Source organism: Jaculus jaculus, chromosome 2, assembly GCF_020740685.1.
Source record: "Jaculus jaculus isolate mJacJac1 chromosome 2, mJacJac1.mat.Y.cur, whole genome shotgun sequence".
Taxonomy (NCBI): Eukaryota; Metazoa; Chordata; class Mammalia; order Rodentia; family Dipodidae; genus Jaculus; species Jaculus jaculus.
Window position 1 is genome coordinate 185,905,709 of NC_059103.1, and position 19,986 is coordinate 185,925,694.

Consider the following 19,986-nt stretch of genomic DNA (forward strand, 5'->3'; position numbering starts at 1 on the left):
GAGGTGTTAAAAACTAAGTAAACATTTCTTGGGCGTTTGGACTTCATTTTCTTCAGTTGGGTGACTTTAAGTGGTATGTTTTTCCTCTGGTAAAAGTCAGTTTAAACTAATTTTGCGCTAACAGGAGAAACGTTCTTCTCTAAACTAAAAATGATTAAAATTACAAATTTAGAGAGGTACGATCATGAATCTGTGCGTAGCAGATGAAGTAATTTCCTCCACATATTTTCAACTGATTTCCGTATCTTTTTTGTGGAAAAGATGAGGATTCCTTTGAAATGTACTATCAACAGACGTGAAAAAAAAAAAAAACACAAAAAAAAAATAAAACTGAAATATGGGCTTTTAGAATCATACTCCTTTTTTCCCCCCTGTGAGGTCTTTATTTCTACTCAATATACCTAGCCAAGCAGATATGTGCTTCCTTTATCCCAGAGGTATTTCGGTAGCATGTCCCATACACTCTTTATGAATAGAAAAGCAAGAATTCTTTCGCAATAGAGAAACTAGTCAGGTGAAAGAGTAGTCAAAATACAGTTTCACAATGAGGCAAACATATTCCCTAAAGGGGAGAGAAAACAATGAACCTCATATGCATAAAATTATTCACATGTTATCATCAGTTTAATTTACGAACAGAGTTAGTTTTATATATAGTCCTGTATGCAGGGAAAATTAATATCAAAACCATCAGTAAATCTTTTAGTCAGCTACTAATGACCACCTGCATATTTCCACACTGGAGTCATTTAATACTATCCACCACCAATTTCCCCTGTAAAAAGTATTCCTATATTAAATATAGACCTTTTATTTTCTTTGTTAAGCCATAAATTAACTTGCTGACTTTTATGGAAATATTCACGACTCAGTGAGAAGTATTTTTATTCAGAAAAATAATAACGATCACAGTGAAACATTCTTTAAGCATGACTAACTGAAAATATTAGGTCAAATAAATCTTGAAATACAGATCCAGTGATCAGACAGCTTGTACTTAAAGGGTTAATATACCTAAAACTGCTCAACCTGGCATCTAGCTGATAATATCAGAGACTAGATCATCTTAGCAAAGTCACATAGTACAATTTATCACAAGGATTAGTCCCCTAATCTCCTTCTGTTCCCCAAGATTTAGATGACATTTTAAAAGGGGAAATGATCTTCCCCTTAGTCACCCTCAAGTCCAAGGCCATCATCTAGAGTGTAAATTTACTCACATGAAACAATCATTGATTAAATTGGTTCAAAAAAAATTAAATTACATGCTTTTGCAAGCACAAAACCCTTGAGATGGCTGGTGTTTTTCCACCTGTAATAATACAAAAATCTGACCATTAAATGTACCCAAAATTATATATTATATGAAAAAATAAAGCCAAGGGTCTAGGGTTGAATTATGTCCTTTAATTGAAAGGATAAAGTTACATGGCTGGCACTGAAGCCAACAAATTCATGGTCACTTAAAAATTTAATGAATGAAGTTTCACGGACTCAGTTTTGCTGAAATTTGCCTGAGAAACAATGTCTTCATGTTACATTTTGTATTTTACGTTAGGATAGAGAAGATCAAAATTCTGTCTGTATCAATCCACGTGCATTCACCACAAAAGATCTGTGGAACACTTAGTAAAAGCACAAACATCTTAGTAAACTTTTTCAATCAAATTATTTATTTATGAAATAATTTATGAAGAAATTTTTACCTCATGCTTTCGATGTATTACATATGCTTTTGATTGACACAATATGTTTAAGCTCAAAGGCCCTCACAGCATTTTTAACTCTGGTAGGAATATTTCAAAACAACCAAATACATGAGGTCATAATTGTTTGACAGTTGTTTTTAATATATAAAATAAGTTATGTATATTGTTTTCCTTCAAATGTTTGTTGATTTGTTTTTCTAGTCCTGACATTTGCATGGCACAAAGTAAATTAGGAGAAATATTAAAGATTTATTTACATTTATTATCTTCTGCTGTCAAACATATGCAGAGCTCTTAAAACCATTCTCTGGCTGTTATTAGCAAGCAGTGCGTTTCGGAACAATAGAGCCTCAATGTTAACACAACAACCTGTTCTCTTGTAGGACACCTAAGAAAATAAAGAAGAAATTAGGAGAAATAATAAAGTAAAACAAAAGAAACAACTTTCCACTAAAGCCCTGCTTTAGAATGTTCCCTACTTCTTTGAATTGTGGAATATTCTACAATGGCTGGACCATCTATGAAACTTCCTCGAGCTGTACTAAACACTCATTATTTATCAAAATGACATAATATGCCTTTTCTGTTTTATTATTTCAACATTCTTTCTCCACCTTTTCTTGTAGTTTATTCAGCGGAGATACAAAGGGGATTAGCAGTTAAGCACAGGCATACGTGTTGTACATTTCCAACCTTTTAGCACATAACTTACTCACAGTCACAGTGCTTGTAATCACAACGATTTTACCTGACGGAACACGTATTTCTGAAATGTAATCCAACTGTTTACCCTAACACATCATAAATTGCAATTATGTTTAGAAACCTCCAAGATTGACAACCCCTCGTCCTATATGCCGACTGCTTTAGCACATACTATCAAGAAAATATTTATGTATTATTTACTCTCCAGTTAGCATTACATCCTAGAAGATGGAAGATCACTTTTGTCTCCCAGTACATCAAAAACAATTATTGAAGTACTCCACCTTCCTTCATGGAAAGACTTGAAGCAACAGAAGCATTATCAGAGATGAACTCCCTGAGTCTTGGTCTTCCACCAATCCTCCAGCATTCCATGTTTAAAAGAAAAAGCTCTTTTTGCACAAATTATAATCCTTTTTAAAGTACCTATGGCTGACCACTTCTGGGTGAATATATTCAAGATAAATTTAGCTTGAAATAGCCTGTATCTGGTATTCAAATTCACACTTATACTTGCCAATCCTCCTTCTGTAATATCAGGCAAATGCCTAGTTAAACAGATGGGCCTTGCAGCCCACCCTGCAAGCCAACAAACATGGGCTTTGTTTAATTAAAAAGGGAAACAAGTTTCTGAGGTGTAGACACACACATGTGTGTGTGCATGCACATGCACACACACACACACACACACCATGTACACACACATACTAAATTCCTGACTAGGGTGCTCCAAATTTTTTTTTTTAATAGTGGTGTTGAATTTATCAGATTTTGTCAATGCCCAACTAGATACTATCTACTGGGTTGAATCGAAAATGAGATTGTATTTAAACTGAACTACCATGGAAAATAGCAAACCTACCCTTCTCTCAAGTAAGACAGATCATTGTGTCCAGCATAACCCATATCTAACTCTGTTAGACCATGTACTGACCATGATGAGGAGGCGTTTTCTACTCCTATCCATACATTTGCCCTCTGTTAGGTTGTCTGCTGCTATCCTCTTTAAGCCAACCACACTTTACTCTCCTTTGTAAACAAGTTTCACTTCTGGTAGTACCTAAATTTTAATCAGGGATGTTTCACAGAAATTTAAGTGTGATAGGCCCAATAACATGATGAGGGAAGGGGGACTATAAATGAAAGGAAGAAGGAAACAGAGAAGCCCATTAGCATCAAAGATATGAGTGGTTCAGACCAAAACCCTCAGACTTTGGGTATCTTTAGTCTTTGGCACTACCCTCTCCCATGGGCCCCACATCCAACAGGTTAACTGGTCTTCCCTTTGTTCCTTTTGAAAGGCTTTTGTCCCTGATAATGTCTTTTTTTTCGACCAAACAGACCCTTCCCAAGTTCAAGATGTCATATCTCCCACAACATACCATATTCTTTCCATCCATTCATTTTAATACAAAGCTGGCATCAGTCCATTTCCCGTCTGTACTTCCTATGCCTGATGAGAAAAATGTCATGAATCTCCATTACTCTGACAATAACCCCAAAGGGCTGAGAGTACCAAAGACATCCAGTAACCCAGTCCAAAATGAGTTTCTGGATTCATTCTTCATCTGTTCTTAGACACAAGCTTATCTCCTGACCCACCGATTGTCTCACAGTTCCCCACATGCATGTGACATATCTGATTGTTTTTCTTACACTTATTTTTCCACCTCACTAGGAGGCATTGCAAGGCCTTGTGGGAGAGCTCTCTGTCTCAGTACCCTCTCCATCTCTAAGGTCAAACTCAGATAATGCCTAACATACTAAGTGTTCTACAAATTCTATAGCAGACTCAGTAGAGAAGGAGCAAAGCTTCTAAAGGACTTGATTCTTTATTTGGCTAGAAATCCAACATGGTGACTTGTAGGATCATTCTTGTTGACCTCGTTTGCTCCCTAATTAAACTCTAAGACTCTTGAGGGCAGAAGACCATAAATTGTGGATAGTCAGTAACATCTGTTAATTAGAACTTGGAAATTAGAACAACTTCTTTAAATTCTGCTTACAGACATGCTATTGAACCCGTTTCAAATGTTCCATACTGTTCTCTCTTTCTTTCTCTTTTTCTCTCTTCCTTCTTTCTTCTCTCTCACATTTCTGGTCTTTTGTTCAGTACATATGGGCTGATGAATCACATGTCAATTGCAGCTTCTGGGTGGTCGTCATCTCAGCGGCGTGTTTTTGGCGACATATCAGAGGACATGTTTGTCTTCCTCAGAAATATTGTCCTCATTATCATTACATTTCTGTGCATAATTCCATTCCATGTTGCTCTCAAAGTAAGGAAATAAACTTTTTAAACAAAATCCTAAACATGAAAATATAGGGTTATATAGAAAAATATGCAAATCTTTATATGGGAAGGGATTATTAGTTTCAGAAGCCATAAGGTAGGAAAGTTGGAAAAGTGATATAGAGATGGTATCTTTAAACAATAATATCCTATCCTCTATGTTGAAGAATATGAAACTATTTCAACATAAATCAATCTATTGATAGGTATTGAGTTTTACAAATGTCAAGTGATCAAAGGTGATATCATAAATGATACTGAAATCTGCTCCTAAATGTACAGATTTCAGCATGTGTCATATTCCGTAATAGCTTGTGAATCAAATGAAAGTATACATGTGAGTACTTGCTCGGCCGTGGATACGTGTGCATGTGTCTAGACATTGACAGTCATCTGGAAGTGAAAACTTCTGTTTCAGTCAACTGCTTAACATTTTCACCACTGGCTTATCCTTGGCACACAAAGACCATTTAAAAGGACTGGTTTCTCCTCAGCCACATAGGCATATCTAAGAAGTCAAATGCTAAGCATTATCATTATTTTTAGCCTAAACTTTGCTCACAGTAACTGTACACTGATTGGAAACAACAGACTTTCCACATTTTCCATTTGCTCTGTGTCATAGGAGAAGAGGCCCTCTATCATCTGGCTTTCTTGCTGTTGTATTCTTACTGGCTTTGTCCAATGACATCATTACTCAGAAAACAAGAAGGAAGATGATCATTTGCTCCACAGGCTACCTCTTGCCAGGCAGTGCCTGCACATGGCTATACCTCTATAGAGTTCTAGTACAATGTCTCTTCCATTCTCAGCTGAGGTATAGCTCCTTCTGGCTTTTTCTAGTCCTTGGGTAGTTCATCATATTTTCTTGGGTCCCTTAACTCTGTTTAGGCCTTTCATAACTATTTCTGTGTTTATTCAATTGCTCCTTTGAGCATTCCTAACATTACCTTCATGGCTCTTGAATGACACAGAAAGACTTGTGAAAATATCATCTTCATAGTTTCACAAAATCATACAATTGTGTATTGAATCACCATTGTATGCCAGGCACCTTGTTGGGTGTTGGGTATCCCAGGAATAAATATCTTATACCACTCCCAAGGTACAGATTGTGTGACCTACTTACGTGGTTTATGAACTACTTCTGATTCTTTTTTGTAAAATGTAGGTAAGTAGATCTCACCTACCACTGAATGTGCATAGCTAGAGGTGGAGCCTGAGAAAGAAAAAAAAAACCCTATATTTTCAATATAACATGTGCCAAGTGATTTATCATAAATGTGAAGATTCCGAGTTATGCTTTGATAAATGTTAATCCTGTGTTTCTGTTGAAATGGGGTAGTTGTGATAATGAAAACGAGTTCATTACTAGTGGTTCATAGTGATTAGGGAACTTAAGTTACAGTATTTTCATGGAGTGGGCCCAAGTTGGGGGCAAAGGATGCTATGTAAGCTATGAGAGTTTTTTTTTTTTGTTTTTTCTTTATAACTGCTGTATTGTATTAACTCTCATTCTCCTCTTTCTTACTTTGTGGCCAACATCCGCAAATGTTCTGCAGCAGCCCCAGCTGCTGGGTTTCCCCAGCAGAGCAGAGCCCTGGGCAATTGTTCCAATTTGCTCTAGTCTAGACTCTGGAGATAGCACTGTCTGGAAAGAGAGGCATGGACACTCATAGTTCAAAGCTAATTAAGTCAGCAAGATAAACAAGGTAAGACTCCTGGGAATAAAGGGGGAATTTTTTGAGCCTCACGAAATTCACAAATTTGTGACTGAGAATATTGTTGATATATCTGAGGATTCTTTTCTATCTTTTCCATCCCTCCCAAGGATACTCAGGCTTACACACAAGAGCCACACAATGATCAGAGACAATAGCTGTAGGGTCAACTAATTACCTCTTTGTTAAATATATTATTGGTTTGCTCCCATCTTTGTTTTGAGTTTTTGATAGTACTACTTAATTTATTCATAATATTCTTGAACTGCTTTTCATAAAACAGTCATGAGCAAAATCCTTGAATTAATCATGCTCAACTATATAGCTAGAGTATCATGGAAAAATATATACACATCCATATATTCCTAAAAGTTAATCAAGAAAAATGAATAAGAATTTGATCATTCTTCTTCCAATCACAAATGCACAGAAAGAATGCAGCTATCCATCCTAACACATGGATTTCCTATTGCTATGTATTAGACTCAAATAGAATCTTAACACAGATATAAGAAACTTCAAAGCATTTTATACAAAAAGATGTATCACTTTGTATCTTGATCTCAGTTTATGTTGATAAAAATAGTTGTTTCTTTGTTTCATATAAGTAAAATGAAGGAGAGGAGGAGGAAGGAGGAAGAGCAGAAAGAAGAGGAGGAAGAGGAGGAGAAGCAGCAGCAGCAGCAGCAGCAAAAAGCAACTTACTTTGTAGGAAACACCTGAACAATTTGTACAAATTATTAAACAGAACATATTATAATTACGTTCAGAGTACTAGAGATAACTCTGTGGTATATTCTGTTCAGTGGGATACAACACTAAAATAATGTCATTTGACAAAACTGAAATATTGCTGATTGGTTCATCATATATTTAGCAGAATAGTCATCTAAAGGCCAAACTTGAGCCCCATTCTATTTTGTTCAGATGTTTCACAATTCATACATGAACCAAATAAATAGGTATATATTTCTCAACCACATTTTTTGGTAGTGGATTTCTTTTCTCATTCCAAATATCAAAAGAGGAAAGTTATGTAAGTTTTACTGAGGTCATGGTGAAATTTAGCTTCGACCTGCTACGCTTCAGGACTCCTGCTTCAAAGCCTCCATAGGAAGGATTATCTTAGGAGAGGAGAATCAACTGAATGCTTATGAAAGCTGAGGGTTATGTAACAATTGCTTCATGTTGCAGAATGGACTCCTCCTCTAATTTTGCATGTTAAAAAATTTCAGGCCCCAACAGTGAATGACTACTGTGTTCAAAAACATGGATGAGTAATAATGGCTACTATTTCCATAGGGCACACTATATGCCATTCTCTAACTTATGTATTTCACATACATTAATTCATTAACTCTTAAGAAATAGTCTAGGAGATTAATATTGCTATTGTGCCCATTTTATTTATTTTTTTGAGGCAAGCCTGATAGCCCTTTTTTTTTATGTGTGAGAGGGAGACAAAGAGAAAGAGAGAGAGAGGAAGGGAGAGAGAGAGAGAGAGAACTGGCACACCACATCCTCCAGCTATTATAATTGAACTCCATATGTGTATGCCACCTTGTGCATTTGTGCGACCTTGTACATTCATCACCTTGTATGTCTGGCTTATGTGGGATCTAGGGAGTTGCACATGGGTCCTTAGGCCTCGCAGGTGAGCACCTTATCTGCTAAGCCATCTCTCTAGTCCTGTACCCATTTTCTGAGTAGTATGTATGTAATAACCTAGCCAAGGTCATAAATGCAATCAGGTGAGCAAAGGGGCTAAATATCAGCATATTGTGTTTTCATTCTGGTGGCAGAATCAGGATTAAAGCTATGGAAGTTAGTTCATATTAAACTATGCAGTTTGTGTGTGTGTGTATGTGTGTGCACGTGTGCACACACATATTTATGCACATGTGTATGTCCACTTGTGGCTAACAGTTTCTATTTCTTCCCTACTTACATGTACTCAGTAGCCCATGGGTTTCCCTCCAGGTAGAGGCTAAACTCTGTTGTTATTACAAAAGGATGACTTGATACAAGAAGAGCTTTGGCCAGGCATGGTGGCACACGCCTTTAATCCCAGCACTCAGGAGGCAGAGGTAGGAGGATTGCCATGAGTTCGAGGCCAAATGAGACTACATAGTGAATTCCAGGTCAGCCTGGGCCAGTGTGAGACCCTACCTTGAAAAACCAAAGGGAAAAAAAAAAAGAAAAGAAAAACTTTTGACTCCAAATCCTCACAGAGTCAGAGATAGGAAATGTTGGGCAACCCTTAGAGAGATAACCTGAACCTTTTGTTCTATTGCACCTGGATTTATGAGACTGAAGCTCTTGTAGCTGCCTGGGATTACACACACACACACACACACACACACACACACACACACACACACTCACACACTCACAATTAAGAGTTATTAGATAAGGGCTGGAGAGAAGGCTTAGCAGTTAGAGGCACATGCCTGTGAAGCCTAAGGACCCAGGCTCTTTTCTCCAGTTCTCACATAAGCCAGATGTACCTGGTGGCGCAAGTGTCTGGAGTTTGTTTGCAGTGGCAGAAGGCCTTGGCACACCCATTCTCTCTCTCTCTCATAAATAAATAAAAATAAATCTTAATAAAAGAGATATTAGGGAAAGCAGAGTTTAGACAGTCAAATATATAGTGGTACAATATTATTTAGTCTCCTGAAGAAAAGCATACTCCAAGTCAACTAGTGACTCCTGAATTCTCAAGTGTGCCCTCTTTTTTTGTTTAACATTGTCTGAATTGGTATCAAGTAGTATTCAATTGACCAAGGCATGGACAATCTCCAGCTATTAAAGAGAAGCAAGAAGGTTTCTTGAGACAAGGGATTCAAGGATAGCATGGACAGCATAGCGAGACACTATCTCAAAGAAAAATCCTACAAAGGAATATTTTCATTTAGTATTAATTATTTGAAGTATATTGATAATAAAAGTCATATCATCATAGAACTTTAAGATATGTAATTGTTTTTAAAACCAATTTAAAGCAATTCAAGAGCATATTTTAATAATTGTTATCCAAAAAAAATTTCACAGAAAAATTTTACTTGCTAGACTTGCCTTTGTAGACATTTTGAATATATTCGACATTAGATTTACCTTTAAATAATGAAGAAATGAAGATATGAGCATATGCCAAGAAAAAAAGTCCTTTTGACTATTCTGGACAATAGGAACATATTTAGAAAGCCTTATGCCCTGAGAGACTGAAAAGTCTAAAATGTCTATCTATCTGGCTGTCACTTTTCTTTTTTTCTTTTTTAAGTCATTGGTTTTATTTAATATTTTTAAGCTATGCATGTTCTTGACTTTAAAATGCCATAATTATTATTATTATCATCTAATAGAAAAGTGTTTGTTATTTTTGTTTGGTGGTTTTTGTTTTACCATACTTTTAATATCAACATAAGGAAATAGGATACTAATTGCACAAGATGTGTGCCATGTCATATCCTAAAATATTTGGTATCTGAAAGGCTCCAATAGCATGAATAAGAAATTGAAATGTACCTGTGGATGTGGAAATTTCCTAGGAAGTAATTAGTGGTCATAAAACAATGAGAGAATAGAATCCTACTCAGTGCAACTTTTAGACATTTTTCCTAGTGACATTTTTGCTAGCCCAAGTGAGAAAATGACTATATATATATGCATATATATAGTCATATATGTATATGTATATATATATGTATATATACATGCATATATGTATATATATGTATATATATATGCATATATCGTGCTTGTAATGAGTTTTGAAGTCTGAAAGAGGGTGGTCTTTGTCCTAAGAAATCTAAGGAAGTGGTAGCACATGACTTTAATCCAAACACTTTTGAGGCAGAGACAGGAGAAGTGCGGTGAGTTTGAGGCCTCCCTTAGACTACAGAGTGAATTCCAGGTCAGCCTGAGCAAGACCCTACCTTGAAAACAAAGAAGAAAGAAAAGGAGACCTAAGGACATATAGGTTCAAATGATATTTTTTGATATTGCTATTATCAATTTTTATACTGATCAAAACCAACCTATAATGCACTTCAGTATGGCCCACTGTCCCCTGTAATAACTTTGCCAGTTCCATGTTTACATAAAAATACATCACAATATTAAAACAAGGTCATTTGATGCCAATGAACAAAACACTAAAGCAAAGGAGATCAATACTGTGAATGTGAAGCCAAATATGAAAAATCAGTGAAACTACTAAAATATTTGGATTATTGGGACTTTCTATTATGTAGTCTTTAACATATCTATAGATTATTATTTATGAAAAATAAAACTATGGGGAACATCATAAAATTACATTATCTTACTATAGTACAACTAAAATCATAAAATGTAAGAAGTGAAAAATTCCTTAACAAATCTTTCATCTAACTCATGCCTCTTAAGTGTGATGAATTTAAACCAGTGAGTGAAATATTAATGCTAATGCTAATAATAATAACATAACAGCAAGCATAATTATAATTGTAGAACATAATGGTGGCATTTTTAAATTTTTTTCTAAAATAAAAATATAAGTGTTCTAAGTGCATTGTCTTATTATTCCATTCTCTGTAGTAAATGTCTCAATTTTTATAGTTTGACCAAGTATCAGAAGTCATATGAGTAGAATGTGCCAAAGAATGTAGGTGTGATACAGACTGGAGACACGTGCATAAATTTGAATTGGGTTTATATTGGTACCTCCCACAGACCATATAAGTTAACAGCTGTGAAGGCGTGTTTAATTACTCTGTTAAAACGTGAGCAAAATCATGTCACACTTCTACACGGAAAGGTTTCTGATACCTTTCCACATCATTCTACACTATATCAACGTTCTCACTGGAACTCAGATAGTAACCCACCTTGAGACACCACTTAGTCTCTCTATTACTATCCTATTCTTCTTACCTATTTTTCTCACTTCACAAGCCACTAAAATCTTTGATAATATTTAAATTAAAAAAAATCCCTACCCACATTCTTTGCACCTGTGGTTCTCTGCTTGAAACACTTTTCCCGTGAATAACCATGGTGGTCCCTCATTTCATCTAAAAATTTACTTAAAAGTAAACTTCCCCATGAAGACTTTGCTAAGCATTTACCTAAAATGCTAAGTATCACTCTACATTTATTATTCTTTGTTTTGTTGTTTTGTTATTTTTCTCCTTGGTGATTATCTTTGTAGTACATATTATGGGTTTTACTTGTTTTTCTTTATTTGTAACTACATTTTCAGGTTCATTTTTTCCTGTCTATTTGGTTGACTGATAGAGTCAGAACAATAAAAAGAAACATCAATCAGTTAATATTTGTTAATTTAGTCAATCAATAAATGTTCCTCTTATTAAATTATTGTAAGCAAAAGCAATTTATATTGCAAATGAGATCAATTACAATGTCATGGACACAAATATACCTCTTAGTCCACCTACTTTGAATGTTTGATCTTACCACTCAAATCTTTTTTCTTGGCAGCCATAATAATAAAGAATTTAATTTCATTTATAAAGTATCTCAATCCAATTCATATCACCATCTGCTAATTTTTCTTCAGCTTTCCAAAAAAAGTTGTGTTCAACTAGCTGCCAGCTTACTCTAATCACTTGGCCAAATCTTTCCTTCAATATTTACTGAGCACCTACTCTGTAAAAAGCATGACAATATGAGCAAAAAATTCAAAACCAACAAGAACCTTCCCCACAGCATTCAAAATATTGCAGAGATAAGCTACTGATTGTAATAAACAAAGCATGAGCTGGCGCTGGATTATTAGAATACCTGGGAAAGAATGATGGTGAAGAAGGTCAGGAGTGTGAGAGCCGGGCATGGTGGTGCACGCCTTTAATCCCAGCACTCCGGAGGCAGAGGTAGGAGGATCGCGTGAGTTCAAGGCCACCCTGAGACTACAGAGTTAATTCCAGGTCAGCCTGGACCAGAGTGAGACCCTACCTTGGAAAAAAAAAAAAAAAGAGTGTGAGAGATTTTGAGAAATAATTTGCTCATAGAACTGACAAGTATTTTTGATAGAGTAGATATAAGAACTATAAAACAAAAAAAGAGCTCAAATGTCTTATTGGGGGTGGGAGAGAAGGGTTAGTGGTTAAGGTGCTTCCCAGTGAAGCCTACAGAGTCAGGTTCAATTTCCAGTACCCACATAAGTCAGATGCACAAGGCGATATACACATTGAGAGTTCATTTGCAGTGGCTGGAGACCCTGTCACACCCATTATCTTTATATATCTGTCTCTTTCTGTTTGTCAATAAAGAAATAAAACATATTTAAAAGAGACTTTTGGGCTGGAGAGATGGCTTAGCGGTTAAGCCCTTGCCTGTGAAGCCTAAGGACCCCGGTTCGAGGCTCGACTCCCCAGGACCCACGTTAGCCAGACGCACAAGGGGGCACATGCGTCTGGAGTTCGTTTGCAGTGGCTGGAGGCCCTGGCATGCCCATTCTCTCTCCATCTCTCTCTCTGTCTCTCTCAAATAAATAAACAAAAATTACCAAAAAAAATTTTTAAAAAAAGAGACTTTTATGAGCATATTTTCTTTAAAAATTGTCTTTAAAAAATGTGTGCCTAAGTAAATAGGATGATGATAGCATTTAGGGGATGAAGAGAAAAAGGATTTCAGGAAAATGTAATTTTCACAGACTTTCAAGTTAGATATAAAAGGCTAGAAGCCATAGTAGAGGTATTTGTACATGATACATGCATGCATATGTGCATGCAAATGCATTCAACCCATCCATGTCCAAGTGCTCTTGTAAGCCATGATAATGTAGCACATCACTAATGGAAATATATAGAAAAGATGATCATCTAGGAGTGAGACCCAGAAGTCATTTAGAGACAAAGATTTAGTCTCAGCTAGCAAGGGTGGGTGTGAGTAAGGATGTCCCCCAACACCCCCAAAAGAGAACACTGTGTAACTCTAAGGAAGGAAAATGATCCCTGCGACAAGGGAGGCAAGGTGTTGAGCTGCATGAACACATATGTCACAGCACTGGGGTGTTATGGTCATAAAAAAAATAAGTCCCTATAGCTGATGAGGGTAGAAACCATAATGGAGAGAGGAGGGGAGTTAGTCAGTGGCGAGAAAGCACAAAAACAACAATTTTAGGGTGCTTGGCTCTTAAAAGACCAGGGGCCTAGAGTTCCCTGAAAGTATGGCTGAAGGCATGACATTGTTTATAAAGATGACAGGTGCTGAGTCTGTCTACATGAAAAAGGGAATGAGCCCATGAAAGCAGAGCTTCACAAAGCTGATTACAGAACCAAGCCCTTAAGTAGTGACAGGTAGTTTCTACAGTGCCTCCTTCCCACATGTATAGAAAAAGATGCAACACTTCCTCCATCTAACAGAGAAAAGGAGAAAATGCATCTGAGTACCTTTTTAATAGTTGAAAGCAAAGTAGCAGGAGGTTATTGGGCAGCGTCATAGGGAGCAAGCCAATTGGCTGATTTGAAGAACATAAATCTTATCAAGTGTATCTGTTACCTAAGCAAGAAGACTTGTCAAGGAAACTGGAAGCTCAGCCACCAAATAGAACGCTGATGAAGAACTGCCTCCCCTACCCCATGCCACCATAGAGCTCAAGATGTGATATTTGTACATCTGTCACTGTTGGCCTCGGAAATTTGCCCATGCAGCCAATACCACTGTTCCTGTCAAAGAGAAAGAGAAAATATGACATATTTCTTCCTGGTGCACTATTTGCTTCTTGTTAAAGTCCACTGAGAAGAACTTGAGTCAAAAGATGTTGGCCATGCATGTATGTTGTGGCAATGCTTGGTAAGAGGAATCTTTTCATTACTACTCATAAGGTTCCATAAAATGAGGATTAGGTTCAGATATTGGAAAGACAAACACTGTTCCATAAAGATATTCTAGGAGGAGCAAACTAGATTAGTTTAAAAGCATCTTAAAGCATGGTTTAGAGACTGCCCCTGCAACCTGTACCCTGAGAAGTAGAGAAGCAGAGACAAGAAGAACTTGGGTTTAAGGCCATTCTGTGTCAGGTAAATAAGGTCTTGCCTCAAACAAAATTTTCCTTCCAACTAGAACAGCAATCTTATGCATTTTAGGGCATGAAATTTCTAACTTCAAGAATCACTTTACAAGGTTATGACTGATAATTTAGGACAGTTTCAGATATCATAATTCCTGATACTGCAGCTATCTGTTTTCTGAAGACTGGTCTTACCCTAGCTCAGGATGACCTGGAAGTTGCTCTGAAGCCCTTGCTGGCCTGGAACTCATGATGATCCTTCTACCTCAACTTCCTAACCGATGGGATCATAGACATGAGCTGCCTTTTAAAAGTCACTCCAAAATTTAAACATGATTCTAAGCAAATGTATCCAGCTGGCATAGCTGTTGCCCAGACATGTATCAATCCTCAGCTTTAGCTCATCAAGAGCAGCAATTATTCCTTAATCATTTTATTATTTTTGAAATATTTAGATACAATTATTTTTAAAAAATTTATTGCTCCACAAAAGTGTCCCCCATTTTTACAATAATAAATTAATTAAGAAGTTGGAACAATATCTAATTGGAAAAAGGACCTGCTATGAAAGATCATCTGAGTTCAGATTCCCCGGAACCTAGTACCTGTAATTCTAGAATTATGGTGAGAAGGGAAACAGAGACAAAGCTAGTGGGCTTGCTAATCTAGTGAATGTCACATAGTGAAAAGGAAAGCCCCACCCTGAAACAAGGTGGATGAAACACCGTAAGTTGTCCTCTGACCTCCAAACACATGCTGTGTAGTAGATACACTTGCACTCACACACATGAGTGTTCACAAAAACACATGTACACACACTAATGTCCAGAAAAAGAAAGGAAGGGGAAAATGTGGAAACATACTTGTGCATTTATGATTGGTGAGATTTTTGTTTGCAATTTTACATAATTTGTATAGTAGCCCTATTTTCTCTAATTTTTCTTGCAATAATTGATAAATATATTTTCATTCTATGTGTTTCAGTATTCCTGTTAACTGACTGATTGGAATTTTTTGACAACATCTTCCATGTATAAAATGTATTTGGGTCATACTTACCACCCATCACCCTCTCTCCTCTCACTCTCCTCCCCAGTTAACCCATTCTTCTTCCCAACTAATCCCTTCTACTTTCATGAGCTTCATTTTTTTTGCTACATTTTCAGAGTGTCTTTTAACTTTTAAATTGTTCCTATTTTTCTTGTTTTGTTTGATTTTCCTATTTTATGATTTTTATTAGCATATATGAGTTATACACAATGAGTTTCATTATGACATCTTTATAAATGTATATAATGTACAGTGATAAACTTATCATTATGGACATTTAGTTCTCTTATCTATGCATTTATCTCCCTAGGGTAAATTTATAGTATGGGAATTGCTGAGGTACAAGGGTATACACAGTCTGTACTCTGACTTATACTGACCAAATCATCTCCAGAAATAAAGTGCTGATTATATCTTTGCCAGCATAGCATGAGGTGCCCATGGGAACCAGAACTATTTTGAAGAGGGTTGGAGGAAATGGGCAGGGCTCTATAATTTCATACCTTCTGAAGTAGCTAACCTTGATCCTCCAGGGTTGACGAGATCTGTAATCAAGTTGACATTTACTATTCCTCTTACATTTTCCCCCATGTGTGACAGCCAGTGGAGGAATGCAGTAGCAGACAGAAAGCAGTCATTCTGAGCTCCAGACCTTCTTGTGATGTAGAGTTTCAAAGCCAAAGTTCCTGAGTTTCTCTTGATCCTCCTTAGTCACATCCATAGGTCACATATAAGCAAACCTTGCAAAATTTCTTGAGAGAGCAACTCATAAAATCTCATTTCACATCTAAGGAGTCAGAAACCTAGAGACAATGAATGATATTCTCAAATTCACATAGATTTTAAACATTTAGCAACAGAACTGGAGATCAGTTTCTGTGCTTTAGTATTTTCTCCATTCATTTTAAAGTAAGATTACTTGATATCAATTCAATATATGCTTATGTGTGGATTCACTAAGGGTTTGAATTTTAAGCCATAAGTCATATGTAGTATGTTTCTACCTCTAAACATTTGATAGGTATTTTTTAAAGCTGGGAAATTAAAAAGAAAATATAAATAAACAGAAGTAGTTTACCTGACAATTTCTTCTAAAACAAATTATTGTAAGTAAAAAGAATAAAAAGTACTACAGCTAATAAGCCTTTGATAAGTATGTCTATAAGGAAATGAACATCACAACATACTCATTTTTCTTTGGTCATTGAATTGTTTGTTACCTGAGAGAAGTACTGAAGAAGGGATTTTTCTTTTTTGGTGAGAACTAATCTAACAGTTTCCACAAAACTTCCAATTCTGTATTGTTTGTTATCAACACCATGACACCTTTTTTTTTTCTAGTGATGTTTATCTTCAAACACTTGTAATACATTTTTGGCCAAAAAAAAAAAAAACCAACATACTTCAGTCAATCAATCATCTGAAGGTCACTTAAAATCATGAATTCATGTATCTTTAAAATCACTTGTTAAATACTATCAACAACAGTAACGAATCCTTTAACATTAATTTGAGTATGGTTTACTCTTTTCAAGTCTGTCAGCCAGTTCTTCATAATCCCTCCCATGGCATTCAGGGCTATTACTCACTTAGGCTGGACTATACACTTGGGCTCATTGACCCAGCTTCTACAAATCCCAACTCTGTGAGGCTGACAAAAGTATATTTACAAAAAAAAAAATTCAGTCTGTGTAGCTCAGAACCATATATTCATCTTTGATGCATTCTTGCACATATCTTGAACATGTCATGAGTCATTGGGTATTACTAATTATTTTCTTAATTGTGACATTTGTTTCCTCAATATTTTCCTTGCCTAGCCACTTTAAGGCCTGCTCCCTCATGCCTAACAGGTTTGCTCAATTACCAAGTGTTTCTCATACACACTAAGGTATGTACATGAGAAATGTTTTACAGTTCCTTTAGTCCTCTGCTCCCAAAACCCCAATGGCTCCACATTGTTTAGCACAGAAACAGCAACCATAGACACCGTACTCTGAAAACTTCATCCCATTCATACTGCTTTCTTCACACAAATTTCATAAAAATATATTTGTCAACCAGTAAAGCAGGTGTGGCATGTGATATTTGCTCTTTTTGACTTTCAGAATGCAGTTTAATCTCGGGAACCTCTGTTCAACACTTGCTGAAATCCTTCTCCTGCAATTCCCCATGACTTCTTTATTACAACCATGCCAGTCAAGTAAAACCTCTGTCTGTGGCTTTTCACACATATTTTTCTAGCCCTAAAATGTCATTCTTGATCCCTTCTATGACTGTGACATTGGGATGTTCCCCTTTCATTACTAAAATCTTTATAGTCCAGTCAAATGCACAATCATAGACTATATGCTTATATCTACAGACCTTGTCCATGTGATTTATTTGGTAATTAACCCTACAATACCTTTTTTTTTTTTTACTAGTATGTAATCATTTAGCTTTTCATTTATTTGGATATTGAATCAAATCGAGTACTAGGGTTCTAGCTCCCATTTAGTCTCTATAATTTATAGTAGCACAGGAGCTCATAAATACAAGACAACATTCTAAGAAAATTTTTTTTTTCATTCACTTAGGAGGGAGAATGGTAAACAAAAATAACAGCAACAGAAGATAACAACATGGTGGAGGGATCCATAAGACAACAAGAAAGGAATCAATAGAAGCTATACTACTAATAATAATGCATGCTTACATGGTATGACCAAAGAATGAGGTCACAGTACTAAAGATAATCTCACCTTTGGAAACACAAATCCTATCTGGAATTTATAAGCAAGAGCATGATATATACTAAAACAGAGATAAATTATAATGACTCCTTTTTCCCTTGAAGATATATTGGCCATCTAAGTGCCTGTGCTGTTTAGTTTTTAAAAGCCAAATGAGATCATCCATATTCAGACTTGTTCAACTTTCTTCCCTCAAGTAGCAATCAAACAGCTGTCTTCAGTTGTGACTTTGTGACTCATAATGCATTCATCCAAAAATGCCCTTGTACATCTTGTAGACCATATCATCATCATCATAATAATAGTAACACTTAAACATTGTATACACCCTTTTTCATCTTCAAAGATTGTTTAAGCTCTGTACTGCATTGAAAATATGACAGATTGAAAAGGTATGGAGAATTTTTTTTTTATTGTTCTAGGAATAAATGTTGAGTGGTACCAGTCTGATTATAGCATATACACACTGAGTGAGTCTAGAAGTTAACAGTGATATGTTCAAACTGAAATATCACCTCTTCCTTTAACTTAAATTAAACAGAAATCTTAGCTAGTAAAGAATTACTGTTAATGTGATGTTTTTCTGGACAAACACAAACAATAGTAGGTAGTAATAAGTTACTGCCTGAATCATGTGTCTCATTAAACTTTATTTTATGAAAAACAAAAAAAAAATTCCTTGATCGCTTGCAAAATCTGTACCATCTTACATGCTTGTAATTTGCAAATTTCTCTGTAGATTCAAGCTAAAATTTTCATTTTAGATATGCTATTATTACCACCAGTTATTGGATTTCTTTATACATGAATGTTGGTAAGCCCTTCCTGCAGGTAATCTGGCTCATATTATCCTCTTGAATATAGTTGACTGCCAATTAAACTAAGTTATCTTTGATTCTCACTTATAAAAATCAAAATTATATGAAATTTTCTTAGTTGGACCTCTGGTGGGTCAGGTAGAAGAGAGATAGAGATCACTATTTCCTTCCTTAGATTTTAATATTTTTCTTTTTAACTTATCATTACTTTCTAGCATCTTACCACCTCATTTAGCTTTATGACAAAGACATTATAAACTATCCATCATTATGTCTTATTGGCCAGACGAAAAGAATTACTGAAAGCATTGTATACAGGTTAACAATATTGAAATTAATCCATGACAAGGATTATTATAATCAAACATTTTCATGGACCACTGGCTCCAACACATCCAGTAGACAATGAGGACTGCAGATGCTACTAGTGCTGTAAAAGGAAGGAATTTATGTTACATTAATGTGTAAATACTCTTCCTCAGCCTTGCTGTGCACCCCAGAAAAAGACTTTCACAAACTTGTTTGATTTTCCCTTTCATTGGGGCATGAGGGTAAAGAAACAAAAGATACCCCTTTTCCTTGTGCCTGTCTGTGTTTATCTAGGAGGCTGGAAACAAATTTTCCAGTGAGAGTCCACCCTGACCCTCTACAGACCCTAGGCAAACTTAATCTGGGTCATGACCCAAGGAAGGGAACCAGTGATGTATGACAGTTCCCAAGTAAGCTTCAGGTTCATCAAAGAATAGCACATCTTCCCTTTCCATACGTACACTTGCCTTATAACTTGTTTTATTTATATCATTTCTGTAACACTTTCCACTGCTTTAGGCATCTTAAATTTTAGCATGATTCTTACTGCTTACAAATTAATTAATATATTTTTGGCAGCAAACTGCAAACTACATTAACAACAGGTGACCATAAACTTTTAAGAAATTCAT